At 41.8% G+C, this 19,870-nt stretch overlaps 1 pseudogene; it reads left to right on the forward strand.

Annotated features, from left to right (window-relative positions):
- The first annotated feature begins 631 nt into the window (after window positions 1–631).
- Window positions 632–19,870, forward strand: part of LOC111951491 (receptor-type tyrosine-protein phosphatase zeta-like) — a 61,297-nt pseudogene continuing 42,058 nt past the window's right edge.

Genomic DNA, 19,870 nt, shown 5'->3' on the forward strand with positions numbered 1-19,870 from the left:
TCTTACTCACGTCGGCCACGGAGAACGTGAGCCTTCGTTGTGACTGTAAGATCATGTTGCCCAGCACCATATAATAAGAGAAACAGTAATAGAGGTCTCACATGGGGCCAACCCTCAGCTTCATACTCTGCAGAGGAGAAATATAATGAGACTTGAGATCTGGATTCCTATAGGAATATTGAAGTGTTTGTGAACAACAATTTCACAAAGGTTTATTCAGATGAATAGTGGCACGGCCGTAGGCCCTTATTATTGGTAAATGATGGAACAGCCCTACTCTTCTCCCAGCTGTTTTAGTAGGCCCCTAGACATTATCCTGTCTTTACTTATCCATCATGCAATTATGCTGATTGGCTCTATTTTCATTTAAATCCCAACTTCTTAGTGTAGTTGCATTAGGCACTAAATTGGCATTTCGTCTTTGTGAGCTCACAAAAATAAAAGTTTTGCCTTCTGAATGTGCACGTTTCCCTTTTATCACTGGCCAGTCAGTAGTCATTTCATATCACCATTCAGAGAGTATGTTCAACAATCCGTTTTCCCCTCCCGCTGCGCCTGTGTGAGTAGTGGGCGGCGCGCATACCAAATCCCCCTCTCCATATCCAGACAGTGTTGTACGTGAGAGAGTGGAGCCACTCCGTTTCCTCCAAGCAGAGAGCGAAAGACAGGGAGGGAAGAGAGGCAGGAGGACCGGAGCGCCGACATCGGCGGTATGAAGCGAGTGTAGCATCATAAGCGCCCGCGCCAGAAATTCAGATTGTTTAGCTACAATTCTTTTTTTGCATTTAAAATTCAGTTTGGCGCTGAATCGGAGACTATGGAACTGACTGTATCCAGAGTGCTGATTTCCATTGCGCAGCTCCTGGTTTTCTGCCAGATAGGTAAGGAAGAAGAATATTTATAGATTTTGATAAGTGCAATGATGTATGTGTGATACGCATTATCAGCGGTTTTTACTGGAGTGTGCACAGCCCATGTCAGTAACTGGCTACTGTAGTCTCTATATTTGATGCTATTATGCATTCACTCAACGGTGCCATATTTGACACTAGCAAACAAATAAAGACAGGGACCATGGTGAACTTAAAATGTTCATCCCAAATGCCTCTCCACCTGACACGTCTCAGGACTGTGTATTTGGAGAAATTACACTGTTCATTTATAATGAAGAGATTTTTAACATTTGGTGAACTTCTTCATTTTGATAGAAGCATGTCACTTGATATTTCAAGTGGACTCATTTGTAGGCTGTTAACCGAGTGTTTCTGATGGCATTTGGACATGCCATTGAGAGCCTTTAACTTGATGTTGAAAGCCTTAGTATTGATCCTTTATAAGGTTGTCTTGTCTATCTACTGTTTCCCTGGCATGAACACTGACAATAGGGTCGGTTTCGTGGATGGTTTTCTGGTCAAAGATTAGATGGAGAAGAAAGAGGAAGTGCTTTTGAGAGATTTGAGATTTGATATCTGCCATCTGCTTTTTCCGTTTCTTCTAATCCCTTGGCTGAGTCATTATCTGTGATCTAAAAGAAGCATCTAAGAGATGGACAGTTTTGCTGGCCGGTTTTATGGGAATTGGGAATTATGGGGAAAATTCTTTGGAGGGAAATGAAGGAGGGAGCACATCTCTAAGCCATCTGTTCCACAATATGCCAGGCCACCATACAGGAGTTGGCCACACACACACACACACACACACACACACACACACACACACGCATAAACAGCATAAGGCACTCATCATGTGTCTCACAAATAGACACATCCATCTGCATGCAAGACTATCACCAATTTGACTGTTTGGATACAATCAACACATTCACACCATGCCATATGTTAAAAAAAAGAAGATATATATATTTACTGTAGATTAGATTACGGTAATTAGCCTAGATATGAACAGTGCAGAACAGTACATTAGGAACTCATTGTAAAGTAACAGCTGTGGTGTATGCCAGTGTCAGGGTCAAGTTTTGGCCATGGGTAGTGGGCATGGCTGGGGTTAGTTTTCAATTCAGTCGGACCGGTTCAGAAAGTGGAACAATCGTCATAAAAAGCAATGGATGATTGACTGAATTGAAAACGGAACTGACCCCAACCCTGATCAGGAGAGCCCAGGGAGAGTTCATAAGCAGCAGTGTGGTAATGACATAATACCCATTGATCAGAGCCAGCAGCACTATAGGGCAGGCTCTCTTTATTTCTCTCAGTGCTTGGTGGACATGGACAGGGTTGGTGTACGTGCGAGGCTCTGCGAGCACACAGAGTCTGTTAGTTCCACCGTCAGAGAAGATCTCATCCTAAAGCTGATGCTGATCAGTGGATCACTGTGGATTATGTTGCCCTGTTATGTATCTAAATGAGATGGTTGTAACACCATCGATGGGCAGGGCAAGAGTGTCGTTCCACCTCAAAAAGCACAAGCATTTCGACACCCACCATGTCAGATTGTTCTGAAATTGTTTCTGTAGTTAGAAAGAGATACGATTACCATTCCTGCAACATTATTTTGTTGAAATATAATTTTATCTCAGAGAAATTAAGCTAATTACATCTGATTACATCCAAATTTGGCCATTTAAATGTATATGATTCATATAATATTCAAAAATTATCTGATTTGGACCAAACTTTTTTCTTACAATGAGTTAGACACGAGGAATCCAATGAAACTGTTTGAAGCCACCCACAGATCCCACACCCCAACAACGAATACATAGTATCTGACAAGTAGCATGGAGCTGCGGCTTGGAGTATTGCTTCTTCATTCTATGTAATGTATTCCCAGTTAATTTGATAATGTTTTTTCCCCTGTTTAGATAAATTATTAATTGACGTTGTTACATCCCATCCTACATCCTGGTATTACCAAGTTCTGACCTCTAGATGGCGCTGTTCCTGCTATTAGGTGATTTTATTTTTAAAGAATCCTCCCCCTCAATGTTAAAGGGATAGTTCACCCAAATTACAAAATTACATTTACAAAATTATATACTGGTTTCCTTACCCTGTAAGCAGTCTATGGACAAAGTATGACAGCAAACCATGCTTTGGTTTTGTTGTCCACTGTTTAAAATGCTGCATTTGTAGCATTTGTGGCACAAATCCAATGCAAGTCAATGGTATCTATATTATTAAATCATGCTAATGTATCAAAAAAGTATTTTGTAGCTCAACGATGTTACTTCTAGATGATTTGGAAATGAAGCGTGAAAATGCATTGACTAACACTGACTTGCATTGGATTTGAAACAAATGTAGCATTTGAAACATCACCATCTAATGGTCAGAACCTGGTAATATCAGGATGTAGGATGGGACATAAACCGAACAACTTCAATGACTAAATTCTCTGAACAGGGGAGGAAGAAAAAAAAGCATCACCAAATTCACTGACAATACATTACATAGGATGAAGAAACAATACTCAGAGCCGCAACTACTTGTCAGACAAACGGATACTGTATACTCCTTGTTGTGGTGGGATTGTCGTGGGGTGTGGGGGGGTCCGTGGCGGGTCCGTGGCGGGTCCGTGGCGGGCGTATGACAAGTTCTTTGAATTTCTCATGTCTTACTCATTGTATGAAAAAAGTTTGGTCCAAATTGAATGTTAGGTATATGTATTGAATATTGAATTCATGTTGAATTGATTTGGGTGCAATCAACTAGCTTCATTTCTCAGATATCAAGTAATATTTCAACAAAATAGTGTTGAAGGATTGCTCATGTTATCTGTTTCTAACTACGTAAACGATTTCAGAACAATCTTACATGGCTTGCTGAAATGACATGGGACGACCCTAGAGTGTTATTGAATGAATGTGAAAAATTGATCTTCCACACTGTTATCTCAATGGGCGTGATTGGGATGTATGAAGTAACAGCACGCGATGGTGCACTCTCTATCTAGAACCTACAAGGGGTCTCTGGCTGTCCCCATCGGAGAACCCTTTGAAGAACCCCTTTTTGGATTCCAAGTAGAACCCCTTTGGGTTCCATGTAGAACCCTTTCCCACAGATGGTTCTACATGGACCCCAAAAGGGTTCTACGTGGAACCAAGAATAGTTCTACCTGCAACCAAAAATGGTTCTCCTATAGGGCTGGGAATTGCCAGGGACCTCACGATACGATACTATCACGATACATACAGTTGAAGTCGGAAGTTTACATAGACTTAGGTTGGAGTCTTTAAAACTTGTTTTTCAACCACTCGACAAATTTCTTGTTAACAAACTATAGTTTTGGCACATTTTTCCAACAATTCTTTACAGACATATTATTTCACTTTCACTTTCACTTTCATAATCCACTGTTTCACAATTCCAGTGGGTCAGAAGTTTACATACACTAAGTTGACCTTTAAACAGCTTGAACAATTCCAGAAAATGATGTCATGACTTTAGAAGCTTCTGTTAGGCTAATTGACATAATTTGAGTCAATTGGAGGTGCACCTGTGGATGTATTTCAAGGCCTACCTTCAAACTCAGTGTCTCTTTGCTTGACATCATGGGAAAATCAAAAGATATTAGAAAAAAATTGTAGACCTCCACAAGTCTGGTTCATCCTTTCCAAATGCCTGAAGGTACCACGTTCATCTGTACAAACAATAGTACGCAAGTATAAACACCATGGGACCACGCAGCCGTCATACTGCTCAGGAAGGAGACGCGTTCTGTCCCATAGAGATTAACGTACTTTGGTGCGAAAAGTGCAAATCAATCCCAGAACAACAGCAAAGGACCTTGTCAAGATGCTGGCCAGAAACATGTACAAAAGTATCTATATCAACAGTAAAACGAGTCCTATATCGACATAACCTGAAAGGCCGCTTAGCAAGGAAGAAGCCACTGCTCCAAAACCGTCATAAAAAAGCCAGACTACGGTTTGCAACTGCACATGGGGACAAAGATCGTACTTTTTGGAGAAATGTCCTCTGGTCTGATGAAACAAAAATAGAACTGTTTGGCCATAATGACCATCGTTATATTTGGAGAAAAAAGGGGGATGCTTGCAAGCTGAAGAACACCATCCCAACCGTGAAGCACGGTAGCATCATGTTGTGGGGGTGCTTTTCTGCAGGAGGGACTGGTGCACTTCACAAAATAGATGGCATCATGAGGATGGACAATTATGTGGATATATTGAAGCAATATCTCAAGACATCAGTCAGGAAGTTAAAGCTTGGTTGCAAATGGGTCTTCCAAATGGACAATGACCCCAAGCATTCTTCCAAAGTTGTGGCAAAATGTCCTAAGGACAACAAAGTCAAGGTATTGGAGTGGCCATCACAAAGCCCTGACCTCAATCCCATAGAAAATTTGTGGGTAGAATTGAAAAAGTGTGTGCGAGCAAGGAGGTCTACAAACCTGACTCAGTTACACCAGCTCTGTCAGGAGGAATGTGGGAAGCTTGTGGAAGGCTACCTGAAACGTTTGACCCAAGTTAAACAATTTAAAGGCAATGCTACCAAATACTAATTGAGTGCATGTAAACTTCTGACCCACTGAGAATGTGATGAAAGAAATAAAATCTGAAATAAATCATTCTCTCTACTATTATTCTGACATTTCACATTCTTAAAATAAAGCGGTGATCCTAACAGACCTAAGACAGGGAATTTTTACTCTGAATAAATGTCAGGAATTGTGAAAAACTGGTGTATGTAAACTTTCGACTTCAACTGTAAGTGCCGATACGATATGTATCACGATAAATCACAATTCTATATGTATTGCGACTTGATACTGAGATTTTTTGGGCGATTCAATGTTCCAAACATATTGCTTACTATTTGTCTGCTACAGAGGGACAACAGAGAGCCATAATAAAAACGAGTTTTGATCAGTCAGGGATATAAAAGAGCTGAAAACATGTTGGCTCACCATTTAAAACGAAGATTGTGGCCAACCTATAGGAGGAGAAATACAGATGTTTTGGCGCTTGTCACGATCGTGTGGAGGATTGACGGACCAAAACGCAGCATTTGGAAAATAAGCCATCTTCTTTTATTATTGAAGAAGGCAAAATAAAACAACACACTTTCAAACTAACCAAACAAAAAACGATCGTGAAGCTAATAAACGTCGTGCACATACACAGGCTACAAACGTTCTGACATAGACAATTACCCACCTCAAACGAAAGCCTATGGCTACCTTAAATATGGCTCCCAATCAGAGACAACAGAAATCAGCTGTCTCTAATTGGGAACCCATTCAGGCAACCATAGACTTTCCTAGACAACTACACCCAACATAGACACAGCTAGACACATACACTCAACACAAAACCATACACTACACCCAACACCCCCTTTACCATAACCACCCAAAACCGACAAAACACAAACATTCCCCATGTCACACCCTGACCTAACTAAAATAATAAAGAAAACAAAGAATACTAAGGCCAGGGCGTGACAGCGCTGGTACAACCGGCTAGCGATAACTAATGTTAACTACCTAGCAACAAATAAATACATCAATGTCATAGAATCAATATAATATAGTCAAAAATAATATCATGATACTCTACTGTAGACATCCCCCCCACTTTTTCTAAAAGTTTGTGTTGGGTTCTTCTTTGCTGGTCAATCAGACCTACAGAGTTTAATATAATATAATAGTATCTCTTGGCAGACAAGTTAACAGATAGTTGATGCTCTCTTTAATAATGGGCTGCAGCAGCCTGTGTGAGACTGTAACAGTTGCAGTGTCATTTATTCATTTATTTCACCTTTATTTAACCCGGTAGGCCAGTTGAGAACAAGTTCTCTATTACAAGGGCGACCTGGCCAAGATAAAGCAAAGCAGTGTGACACGCCCTGACCGTAGAGATCCTTTTTATGTCTCTATTTTGGTTGGTCAGGGCGTGAGTTTGGGTGGGCATTCTATGTCTGGTGTTCTATGTTGTCTGTTTCTTTGTGTTTGGCCGTGTGTGGTTCTCAATCAGAGGCAGCTGTCTTTCGTTGTCTCTGATTGAGAATCATATTTAGGTAGCCTGTTTTCACACTTTGAGTTGTGGGTGATTATTTTCTGGTTAGTGTTTGTTGCACCTGTCAGAACTGTTCGTTGGTCGTTGTGTTGTTTTTGTTCGTGTATTATTCTTGATTAAAAGTATTATGGATACATACCACGCTGCACGTTGGTCCTCCTCTCCTTCTCCCGACGACAATCGCACTGCGACAAAAACAACAACACAGAGTTACACATGGGATAAACCAACATACAGTCCAATAACACAATAGATTAAATCTCTATACAGTGTGTGCAAGTGTAACTACCCTATGTGGATGTGGTGAAGGTGGGTGAGCCTGGGTGAGCCTGCTGAGTACTGTTATGGGATCCAGCATCCTTAATTAGGCTAGTTTACTCTTCTCTAAACCCACGGTGTACAGTTAATTGGCATTTGGCAGCATGTCCACTGCAGTTTCCTTTGAACCTTGACAGAATGTACATGGAATAAAGAAAACAAAGCCCTAGACTAGAGCACCAGATAATGAAACGTAATGAAAAGCCAGAAGGACTATTAAAAATAGAATAGGAGTCTTCTACTGAATAGACAACTGCTAGTGTTGTGGACGCATATGTGTCTGGGTCAAACCAGTAACCAATTCAACCGCAACCTGGGTTAGGATCAATTGCATCCAATCATGCTCATAAACAATTACTGCTTATAAAACCTTTATTAACTGTGTATTATGATACTATTTAAAATATGGGCATTTTGCCTTAACAAAGCAACGTGACTGTAACGGTCCTGACCTGTTTTATGTTGTTTTTGTATGTGTTTATGGTCAGGGCATGTGTTTTGGGTGGGCAGTCTATGTTATCTGTTTCTATGTTGGTTTTGGTTGCCTGGTATGGCTCTTAATTAGAGGCAGGTGTTTTGTGTTCTCCTCTAATTAAGAGTCATATTTAGGTAGGGTGTTCTCACTGTTTGTTGGTGGGTGATTGTCTTCCGTGTCTGTGTCGTGTCGATACCATACGGGACTGTTTGGCTGTTCGTTCATTTTGATGTCGTCTGTTTCCTGTCCGTGAGTTTATGTTTAGTTATGTAAGTTTATGTTCAGGTTTCGTCGACGTCGTTTTCTTGTTTTGTAAATTTGAAAGTGTTTTGTGTTTCGTGTTGCCATCGTCGTGTAAATAAAAGGATGGCTTATTTCCCTGAAGCTGCATTTTGGTCTGATGATCCTTCTCTCCTCTCCTCGTCTGAGGATGAGGAGAGCGACAGCCGTTACAGTGACCTCTTTGGAACTGTGAATGAAGCCGATCACACGCCTGATGCTATAGAACCAAAAGGGTCTTCTTCAAATGAATGGTTCCGTTTAGAACCCAGAACCCTTTCAGAACTCTTTTTCCCCCCTAGCTCTGTAAATCATGTTCCTTATCAAAGCAACGTCGTCTAAAGAGACCTGTGATACAAGCAGATGATGCTTAACAGAGAAGCTGCCTAGTAGCCATCAGGTTTGACTGGTTTACCCCTGGTTGCTTATGACGTCCTACAACATCTGGTCATTAAGTCCCACGGTGTAGTTATGTCATCCTAATGCTACGTACATAATGAGGAGAGAGAGAGCCCCCTCTCCCTCTGGACGATCAAATGATCGATGTCTCTTAACGTTCGTAAAAAGACGTCCACAGGACCTCTCTCCATCTCTCTCTATCAAATTAGATTTGTTTGCTATTTCGGCCGTTGCTTTTAAATGTCAAATGAGTTTTAGTCTAGCGTTAAATGTCAAAGAATCACTGATGTGGTTTGTCTCCTCTTCTGATTTCAATGTCGGCGGTTTGGATTAGAGGAGAGAGACAGATGAATGTCGGTCTTATCTGCTGTATAGCTATCTGTTTAGCCCTGTGTATCTGTCTCCAGAGACGGGAGTGTGAGTGGGTGTGTGGGTGTTCACGGAAACAAACATAGAGGCAGGATCTCACTTCTCGTACCATGTTTCTGTAAGCAGGCCTTTCTCCTGTGACAGAATCCATTGAGGACATTGCATCCCGAAGTGTTCATGCTGAGTCTCTCTTGTCTCTCTTCATGTTCACTCTCTCTTCTGCTTTTCTGTCATGATTATTCACCAGTACAGGGTGTTTCATCAGACTATAAATCTAATAGAGGATGTCAACAGTAGTCATAGTAACATGTAATATGGTAAATGACTCGAACAAAATGATCTGAGGGAACTGCTTGCGCCCCAGACAGTGTGAATATGTTCAGTCTAATGTATGGATGGAAAGTTTGAGTTAGCTACGCAGTACGCCCTAGGCACACATATCTCAAGTTATGATCCAGCTCTGTAATAAGAACAGAAGAATTAGAGCTGATTTGGAACATGTGATTTGTCCACATCATTTGGCATCTCATCTGTCTCCCCTCCATGTCTCTCTCAAACACGGACGCATGGCCGCACACACAGACACGCACTCACACCACTGTTGAGTGCCAGTGTGTGTCGTGTTCCATAGCGCTCCATGTGGAAGATGAGATTAGAACTGCAGAACCGGACGGACCTTTACGCTGCAGCTCAGAACTGAGCCGCTCTGTCCCTCTGTGCTGCCAGCACAACAAAGTCTTCATGGAAGTATGAATCGTGTTAAAAATCTTTTCTAAAGCCATCTTATGTGTCTCTCTTTGGGTTTCTAAAACAACTATAATTGTCTTAACATGAAGAGAAGTTAGACTCAGATTTGGAGATAACTTATAACTTATCATAAGCTCTCATTTTGATCACAATGTATCTTTTGATGTATCTGAAAGCAATATTATTGAATTATTCAGGCCTATGCTTTATTTAAACCCTTTATTTTGTATATTTTCAGTAAATGTATTTTATCAGCATGACATTCCTAGTCAACTGTAATGTAAGCATACTTAGCCTATTCCACTAATCCACTTATTGACTCTCTGAGGCATATAGTCACAGCTCCATTCCAGTCATGACTTTGATTGCGGCATTTTGTCTACTTGGTCTTACAGCGAGTTGAAGTTCCCTAGCAATACTATGCCATATGGTTCTCAGTATACCCTGCTACAGCCCAAGAGATGTCAATAGCCTAGTGATTAGAGCGTTGGGCTAGTAACCGAAAGGTTGCTAGATCGAATCCCCGAGCTGACAAGGTAAAAATCTGTTCTTCTGTCCCTGAACAAGGCTGTTCCTTGTTCCTAAGCTGTCATTGTAAATACGAGTTTGTTCTTAACTGACTTGCCTAATTAAATAAATAAAATTAAAATATAGTACCAGTCTATGAAATATTACTCACTCGTACTCATAATGTTAACATGCACAGCAAAATCAATGGTGTACATTTAACTCTGAAAGTGTCAAATGTAAACTATTATCAGTGAACATATAAGTCCCACTGTACTGGTGTTAAAATACAACTTTTGAAAGTGTTAAAGATTTAACTACGTTGCAGTGTTCCCCATTTAATTTGGAAAGTGTCAAATGTACACTATTTTCAGTGAAAATATGAGTCCCACTGTACTGGTGTTAAAATAACACTTTGGAAAGTGTTAAAGATTTAACTATGTTGTAGTGTTCCCCAGAACTCGATTGTGGCATTTGCAAAACTCAACTGTAGTGTAATATGCAACATCTACAGTGTAAAACATAACATTTGATTTAGAGTGAACTGGGCTCACTTTGCTAAGTGATGACGCTGTTACACTTTCTCAGTGTCAGAAATTAAAACCTGTAGTGTTACAGGACGTCAAAGTGGGTGTTCTTTTAAAGCTGTATGGTGTAATGCTTAATTTGCATATTTCCCAGGGTGCCTTTTCTTTTTGAGTAAATTGTAGACTTAACACCCATGACTCTATTTCTTAGTGACAGAGACACGGTGGTTGAATTATTTCCTTCTAACAGCCTGTGGCTTTCACCAAATGAGTTCCTAGGGGAAAGTTATTATTCAAATTAAACTCTGGCAATACAGTCCATATATCATAGGCCTTAATTGTTGGCCTAGTAAGTGTCCTAGTTTTACCCTAACACAATGGCCACATCAGGCCTGCAAGTCACATTTTACTGGCTTGCAAAGGGATGTGTAATTTCAATTGGAATCCAGACATAGTCAGGATATGCAACAGTTGGGATTTGAATTCACCCGCAACCTGCATAGAATGACTGTGATGGAACTTGATTCAAAAAACACACTACCTAAACCATTTAAACCGGTACAACAATTTTAGTAATGTGTGCAATAAATCTAACTAACTGATTGGATTAGTTTAGAAAAATGTACACTACCGTTCAAAAGTTTGGGGTCACTTACAAATGTCCTTGTTTTTGAAAGAAAAGCAAATTTTTTTGTCCATTAAAATAATATCAAATTGATCAGAAATACAGTGTAGACATTGTTAATGTTGTAAATGACTATTGTAGCTGGAAACAGCTGATTTTTAATGGAATATCTACATAGGCGTACAGAGGCCCATTATCAGCAACCATTACTCCTGAGTTCCAATGGCACATTGTGTTAGCTAATCCAAGTTTATCATTTTAAAAGGCTAATTGATCATTAGAAAACCCTTTTGCAATTATGTTAGCACAGCTGAAAACTGTTGTTCTGATTAAAGAAGCAGTAAAACTGGCCTTTATTCTAGTTGAGTATCTGGAGCATCAGCATTTGACGGTTCAATTACAGGCACAAAAAGGCCAGAAACAAAGACCTTTCTTCTGGAACTCGTCAGTCTATTCTTGTTCTGAGAAATGAATGCTATTCCATGCGAGAAATTGCCAAGAAACTGAAGATCTCGTACAACGCTGTGTACTACTCCCGTCACAGAATAGCGCAAACTGGCCCTAACCAGAATAGAAAGAGGAGTGGGAGGCCCCGGTGCACAACTGAGCAAGAGGACAAGTACGTTAGAGAAACAGACGCTTCACAAGTTCCCACCTGGCAGCTTCATTAAATAGTACCCGCAAAACACCAGTCTCAACGTCAACAATGACGTTGAGACTGTGGGGCAGTGAAAGATAGGGGAGTGTGTGTCCATGGCGATGGGGGAGGCAGCAGAGGATGTCAGTGTGGAAATCAGGGTGGCCAGACGCCACAAGACATTATACGGTTGTCAAGGAGTCCAGTGCTGATGCTCCCAGCATGCTGATGGAACTGATGGGAAACCTGTGATGCATCTCAATACTGTCTGTCACTTCCTCTTCTCGTCTCCTTTCCTCCAGGAAGCCACATTAGACTATTGAAATGCTTATGTAGCTCAGTGCTGTGATGCTGAGCAGATGAACACGGTGCATTTCACTGCACTCAGAGTGGGAGAACCGACTGGTTCTAGCATACACGTGCACACACACACACACGTGCACACACACACACCATCCCCACCAACTCACATGGACACAATCCTACGTACCCAGGTAACAAATAAACACACTACCAGTGTACACACAGTCATGACTTCAAAGTGGGACTGAGCATTTATGTCATCATCAACCACACAACCCCAGTGTTAGTGCAGTGACTGTACCTGGCTCTAAAATACTGGCTCTGCATTATGAAGCTCTCTGTTCCTCCGCTTTCTCCAGCTCTCTGTGTTCTCTCCCCTCCCCGGGGGTGTCTCTCTCTGTGCCTGATTTATTTATGAGTTCTTCTTGGGAGGAAGGATCTGAAACTTTGTGTTTATTATTTTAGGCCATCCCTCACCAGGAAACTGCCTGGCTAGCGGCTCACATTAATAACAGGCTTTTTCATGGGTTGTTTGTTCACAAATGCTGTATTTCATGGAGAGTTTTGTGGAGGGGACAAGTAAACCCTCTCCATCGGCATTCAACTTAATCTCATTAAACAGAATTTGGAAAAAATCTACCTTGACACAGCCTTCAGAGTGCAGGACCATAGAGGAGATTGATGGGCTCTTCTTGAGTGCGATGCACAGCACACTCTCATTTCTGTCAATGGCTGCAGCAGAATCAGGGGAGGAGTAGTCGCAGAGGCACAGAATCTGTCACAGAAATGGAATGTCACAGACAAACTCCCATGATGCACGAGCAGACCTTCCACGGGCCTTTCACTGAGAACAGGACAGCTCTTGTAACGGTGGTCCTCCTCCTCTTCAACCGAAAAGGAGGAGTATTGAGGGAACCAAGGCGCAGCGGGTTGTGAACACATAATATTTATTAAAGACAAGACGAAAACACGAACTTCACTATAAACTAACAAAACAACAAACGGAGTAGACAGACCTGAACGACGAACTTACATTAAACACGAGAACGCACGAACAGGGAAAATAGCCTACACATAAAATGACGATGTACAACACAAACCGAACAGTCCCGTATGGTGCGACAAACACTGACACAGGAGACAACCACCCACAACGAACACTGTGAAACAACCTACCTAAATATGACTCTCAATTAGAGGAAACGCCAAACACCTGCCTCTAATTGAGAGCCATACCAGGCAACCCTAAACCAACATAGAAACAGAAAACATAGAATGCCCACCCAAACTCACGTCCTGACCAACTAACACATAAAACAAACTAACAGAAATAGGTCAGGAACGTGACAGCTCTGTCCAGTGTCTTAAACTCAGAGCCATTTTAGCGCCAATGGCTCTGGTTAAAAACACAGTTGTTCTCAACAGAAGGTGAAGTTAAACCACACAGCAAATTCTCCAATGTTAAATCAACACTGAGAGTGTTAAATTTAACACTGGTCCAGTGTCTATACGGGTCCACACTTTTCAGTGTTAAATTGACACACTGCTTAGTGTAAAGCCTTGGTTTTGGTTGAGACATGGTTGTTGCATTCATCCATGTTCAGTCTTGTGGCCTTCACCAAGTGAGACCCTCAGCAAATATGTTATGTCAATTCTTTAACACACTGCAACACAGGGCTAGTTTTACCCTAATGCCGTGGCCTGAAACTCATGGTTTACAGGCTACATCAGGCCTGCAAGTCACATTATGCTTGCTTGTAAAGTGATGTGTAATTCATATCAGAATCCAGCCAGAGTGGGGATATCCAACATTTAGAATTTTTATTCACACACAACCTGCATTAAGAATGACTGCTGGGTTGGGAAGGCTAAGATACAAGACTACATAAATTATCTAAACTGGAACAACCATTTCAGTAACAGCTGCAATAAGTCCGCTTAACAGATTAGATTAGTTTAGAAACATTTATGTTATTTATATTTGAGTAGAATAAGATGAATTAATCTATTTATTTATATGCAGAAACAGAGATATTGAAAAAACTATTCTAAAAATCAACCTGAAATGCAGCATGCTGGGAAATATGATAATGATGGGCGTGGTTTTGGTTTAACACTGGTTATTTGAACCAACACTGGGGGTCTTTTACACCAATGAGTGTTAATTTAATAATTACGGAGTTAATTTAACACCTGAATCAACACTAGAAATGTAACACAAAAAATCAACACTAGGTAACACTGGCCAAATTGCTATGCAGCAGAAGTGAACTTGATAGTGGATTAACAAATTTCCCTCTTGGGGACAATGAAGAAATGTCAATAAAAAAAAGATTTATCGTTCCCAAGAGGGATATTTGTTCCACTGTCGTTTCACTGTCCAGTTGTTCTGAACAGTTGTTCTAACCCCCAGCTGTTCCCCTATATTACCACCTTCACAAGTAGGCTTCTAGGTCTCACGTTCCCACGGTTACCACATGTCACACGTCCTCTGACCTCACTGCAACAGCTGGACCATGACACATTCACATAGGCCCTCTCAAAGACCGACACACATCATCATGACATTGATTCATGTTGTTATATATAAGTCCCCTTGGAACAATGCAGCGTTTGACAGCGCTCAGAGGCAATATCCCCTGTTTAATTTGGGCCTCACCCTCTTCAATCTTCCCCCTGTATGACTCCAGTGGAAGACCTGCAAGTTAAACCTGCTAGGAGAGAACTAATTCACACATGGCTTTCAGTCCCAGCAGCTGTGACATGAACATGTTATGGGGTGTGGCAGGGAGGTATGTATATCTCACTTCATGTCCAACAGGTGCTCTCTAGAATGTTCTCAGTGTGTATTGATCAAAGGAAAGAATAATGATGACCATTGGCATTTGGCGTCGTGCATGCATTTCTGCCCTGCTAAAGCTCTTGAAGTGTCTCACTGCACAGACTCAGAGATGGTGCCAGTCTTTCTGTCTCGGTGCCTCTTGTGTGATGTGAGTAGCATATTACTCCTGTCCCCTCACAGACTCAGAGATGGTGCCAGTCTTTCTGTCTCGGTGCCTCTTGTGTGATGTGAGTAGCATATTACTCCTGTCCCCTCGCAGACGGAGGATGTGTTGTATGATCCAGATACGTGATTTCACGCCCCAGTAAACGGACCATGACCGTGGCTGTACGGAGAGTCCCTAGGGACAGTGAAGTGAACCACATGCGCTGAGCCAGAGTAAAGTGAATCCTTCCTGTCTTTTAGTTTCAGTCTGAGCCAGCTTTCATCTCTCTCAGGGGTCCACTAAATCGGCTATTCATTAACATTCTAGTGAGACTCTCCTCTGCTACAACAACACAGTGTACAGTACAGTCACACACACACACACCATCCATCCATCCATGGTTATACACTGTTCTTACTCATTAGTAGAAGGCCAGGTCAGCGACTCCATGTTCTGTCTAGACTAGAGTGTTCAGGTTTGACCTTTCTGTCATGACTGGCTCTATTGTAACAGATACGCTTTTAGTTCCTGGCCATGGCAGGCAGGCGCCCACTCAGTCTATCTGATCTGGGGTTAAAAGAAGAGGTCAACACTCCGTGTCCAACTAATTCACTTAATGACAGTTAGAAACCAGGTTGGCCTTGAACCGAAGAAACAGCAACATTTGAGTGTGACTGTAAGATGGATTTATGAGCACCATTATTAGAGCTGATAGTGACAGAGAGAAGATGGAGAGAAGGAGCACATGAAAGAAAGAGGAGTGAGAAGGAGTGAGAAGGAGGGAAAGCCGAGAGGTTTCAGGCCGGCTTGAGTGTGACGCGCTCGTTGGTGATATAGTCGTATATGGGCCCCATCGTTAGTGCTGATGAGGACCAAAAGAAGGAGAGAAAAGGAGTGAAAGAGGGAGGAAAGGAAGGAGTGAGAGAGCCGAGAGGTTGTAGCTAGCGTTTATAATGGGCTCATTAATATCTCACTGTGAGGGATTGAATCTAATTTGCCTCTGGGTTTTCTCTGTGACACAGCCTGGAGCAGGGCCAGGACACTGGGTCTCAGACGGATCTGTCACAGGGGAGGGGGGGGGGGCTGTGTGTGTGCAGTACAGCTCTTTCTTTTCTCAGGTCTGTTCCCCTCTAGAAGTTATAGCATACAGTTAGTATTGTGGCATCAAACAGCGGTCAGCGGTACATGGTAAAGACCTATCCTAGATCCCGTATGCTATAGAATGGAGAGTATGTATTCTTATCAATGGCTGTTTCTTCAATGGTGACAATGGATATTCTCCCTTCACCCCACCCCCCCGTCTTAGTTTTTTACAGTATGGTAAAAACAATAGGATTATATGGAGCAGAGTGGGTCATCATGACCCTTAACCTCTGACTTCTCTGCACTACGAATCCCGTTAGCGGGATCACTTTCCTAAACAACCGCTAGAATTGCAGGGCGCCAAATGCAAATATATTATGAAAAATATTTATAATCATGCAATCACAAGTGAAATATACCAAAACACAGCTTAGCTTGTTGTTAATCCACCTATCGTGTCAGAGTTTGAAAATATACTTTACAGCGAAAGAAATCCAAGCTTTTGTGAGTGTAGCAATCAATGCTAGAACAGCTAGCCCCAAATTAGCATGGTCACGAAAGTCAGAAAAGCAATAGAATTAATCGCTTACCTTAGATAATCTTCGGATGTTTGCACTCACGAGACTCCCAGTTACACAATAAATGTTATTTTTGTTCGATAAATATTACTTTTATAACAAAAAAACGCCATTTGGGTTGCGCGTTATGTTGAGAAAACTACAGCCTCGTTCCGGTCCTGAAAGGAAGAAGAAAATTCCCAAACGTATCAGATTAAAAAATATTACTAAAAATATTTATAATCATGCAATCACAAGTGAAATATAACAAAACACAGCTTAGCTTGTTGTTAATCCACCTATCGTGTCAGATTTTGAAAATATACTTTACAGTGAAAGAAATCCAAGCTTTTGTGAGTGTAGCAATCAATGCTAGAACAGTTAGCCTTATATTAGCTTGGTTAGCTTGGTCACGAAAGTCAGAAAAGCAATAAAATGAATCGCTTACCTTAGATAATCTTCGGATGTTTGCACTCACGAGACTCCCAGTTACACAACAAATGTTATTTTTGTTCGATAAATATTTATCACAAAAAAACGCCATTTGGCTTGCGCGTTATGTTCAGAAAACCAAAGCCTTGTTCCGTTCAAAACAAATTCCAAAAAGTATCCGTAATGGTCGTAGAAACATGTCAAATGTTTTTCATAATCAATCCTCAGGTTGTTTTTAACAAACATATTCGATAATAATTCAACCGGACCATAACCTATTCATTAAGAGACAAAAGGAAAATGGAAGATATAAAAATATAATATATATATGCAGCAGAATCAGGGGTATAAAATATAAAATAAAAGCCTGAAACTATGTCTAAAGCCTGGTCACAGCCTGAGTAAGCCATTGGAAAATGAATCTGGTTGATACCCCTTTAAATGGAAGAAAGACGGTCCAGGAAACACAGATCTTTAAAAAAAAATATCACTTCCGGGTTAGATTTTCTCAGGTTTTCATCTGCGGAATAAGTTTTGTTATACTCACTGACAAAATTTTGACAGTTTTGGAAACTTTGGAGTGTTTTCTATCCTAATCTGTAAATTATATGCATATTCTACTATCTGGGCCAGAGAAAATGTCCGTTTACCTTGGGAACGTTATTTTAAGAAAGAAAATAAATCTGACCCCTAGCGCTAACAACAACACAGGTGGGTTAGTAACTAAGCAGTAGCTCGGTAGATACAAAGCAATGTGAGTAACTAGATTTTGAGGAAGTGAACAATACTTTGTATTTTTCTCACTACAGATTTTGGTTCATTTTCTCACATGAACCAGTGGAAGTCAACAAGCCGTAACCAGTAAAACAAGTGACCAGTGGCGAGCAGTAACAGCAGCCCATGCAGTCAGAAAGAGCAGGTGTCCTGTAAAGATTAAAGGATGCCATCTGACACTGATTCCAGCTAATCTCTGGAGCTCCTTCTCTGAGTGTCACACCACAACACACCACACACACACCAACACACACACACACACACAACACACACACACAAACACACACACACACACACACACACACACACACACACACACCGGACTCCCAGCTATCTGTTTCCTTTCCTACATGGCACAGAGAGCACTATTATCCCGGACATTACCGGGTCAGAAAGAGCGTGTCCACTGGGTAACGAGCTATATGAAATGGAGAGGTTTGAGTGGCGGTAAGAGGAGGGCGAAGGAGGAAGATTGTCCCAGTAGTGTAAATGTCAGCAGTAGGTAAAGTATATTGCTCTTAAAGTGGACTTTGATACGGATCATTAGGCTTCCATCCTGTTAAGATCTGTGGGATTAAATCCACTAATGCTTAATATCCTTCATTCGATCTACACAGCGACACTCTGATAGTGTAAAACAACCCGAAGCCTCTCTGTGTGTGTGTGAGAGAGAGATATGGAGAGAGATAATGTAATGAGAGTGAAAATGGGGAGAAAGATGGAGGGGAAAGAGAAAGAGATATACAAAGAGGAGGAGGAGGCAGAAATCCATTAGAGCAGTGGATGTGTGTATACTGTGTGCCGTAGCAGACACACACACACACACACACACACAAAGGCACACACACACATACAGATTAAGCAGCCATTTTCTCTACACCATTCATCTCTCTCAACACTGTTGTCTCTTTCCAGTAATTACTTTGGACCTTCTGAACTCTACTGATGTGTCTCATCTCCTCCACAGTGTGTGTGTGTGTGCGCGCGTGTGTTGTTCCCACACATCCCCATGTAGCCATTACCTTCTACTGTCTCTGTAGCAGATAGCTCACTACATCACTATGTGGATGTGGATTGGGGAGAACAACGTGATCTCTCTGGGTGAGTCGGTAAAGATGACCAGTCCTTCATCACGTTCCCATTAAACCAAGCTGTTTACAGAGAACTCTGCTGGATGAGAGAGCCATGAACGAGGGATGAGAGGGGCTGGAACAGTCAGCACTGTGGCGTGCATAGAAAGTGGGTGGAACGTGACCCTCATCAGTCACAGAGAAGGAGCGAGAGAGAAGTGCCCTCTATCTCGTGACTCACCGCTTTTATCGCGTTCCTCACCCCTCTCTCCCGTCCCTCACCCCTCTCTCCTGTGCCTCACCCCTCTCCACCGTACCCTTCTCTCCCCTGCCCTTGAGAAGAGAGTCAGTTTTGAGAGACACTCAACAAATGGCAGCTCAATCATATCCCTATAAGTAAACTAAGTGGTCGGGATGTGTCCTTTGACATGAGAGAAGAAGTATGTCTTCATATACAGTGTCACGCAGCAGGTGCTGGGGTCTCACGTGACATAGTGTGTATGTTTTTCTCAGTGAAGCGTATTCTAACTCGCTCTATTTTTCCCATCTCCTCTCTCTCTCTCTCTCTCTCGCTCCCTCTCCCCCTTTCTCTTATAGTGGCCTTGACAGAGGCGTACTTCAAGGCCCAGAGAAAATTCACAGACGACATCGACTGGTCCTACACAGGTCAGTAGAGTTACATGAACAGTATGCATGCCATGGGGTATATTCAGGTTTGGAATTACAGTGGGGGGGGGGGGCTAGGGGGCTGAAATACCAATGTGAGCGTAGGTCACCCCCAAGA

The sequence above is a fragment of the Salvelinus sp. IW2-2015 genome, linkage group LG24 (genome assembly GCF_002910315.2).
Source record: "Salvelinus sp. IW2-2015 linkage group LG24, ASM291031v2, whole genome shotgun sequence".
NCBI lineage: Eukaryota > Metazoa > Chordata > Actinopteri > Salmoniformes > Salmonidae > Salvelinus > Salvelinus sp. IW2-2015.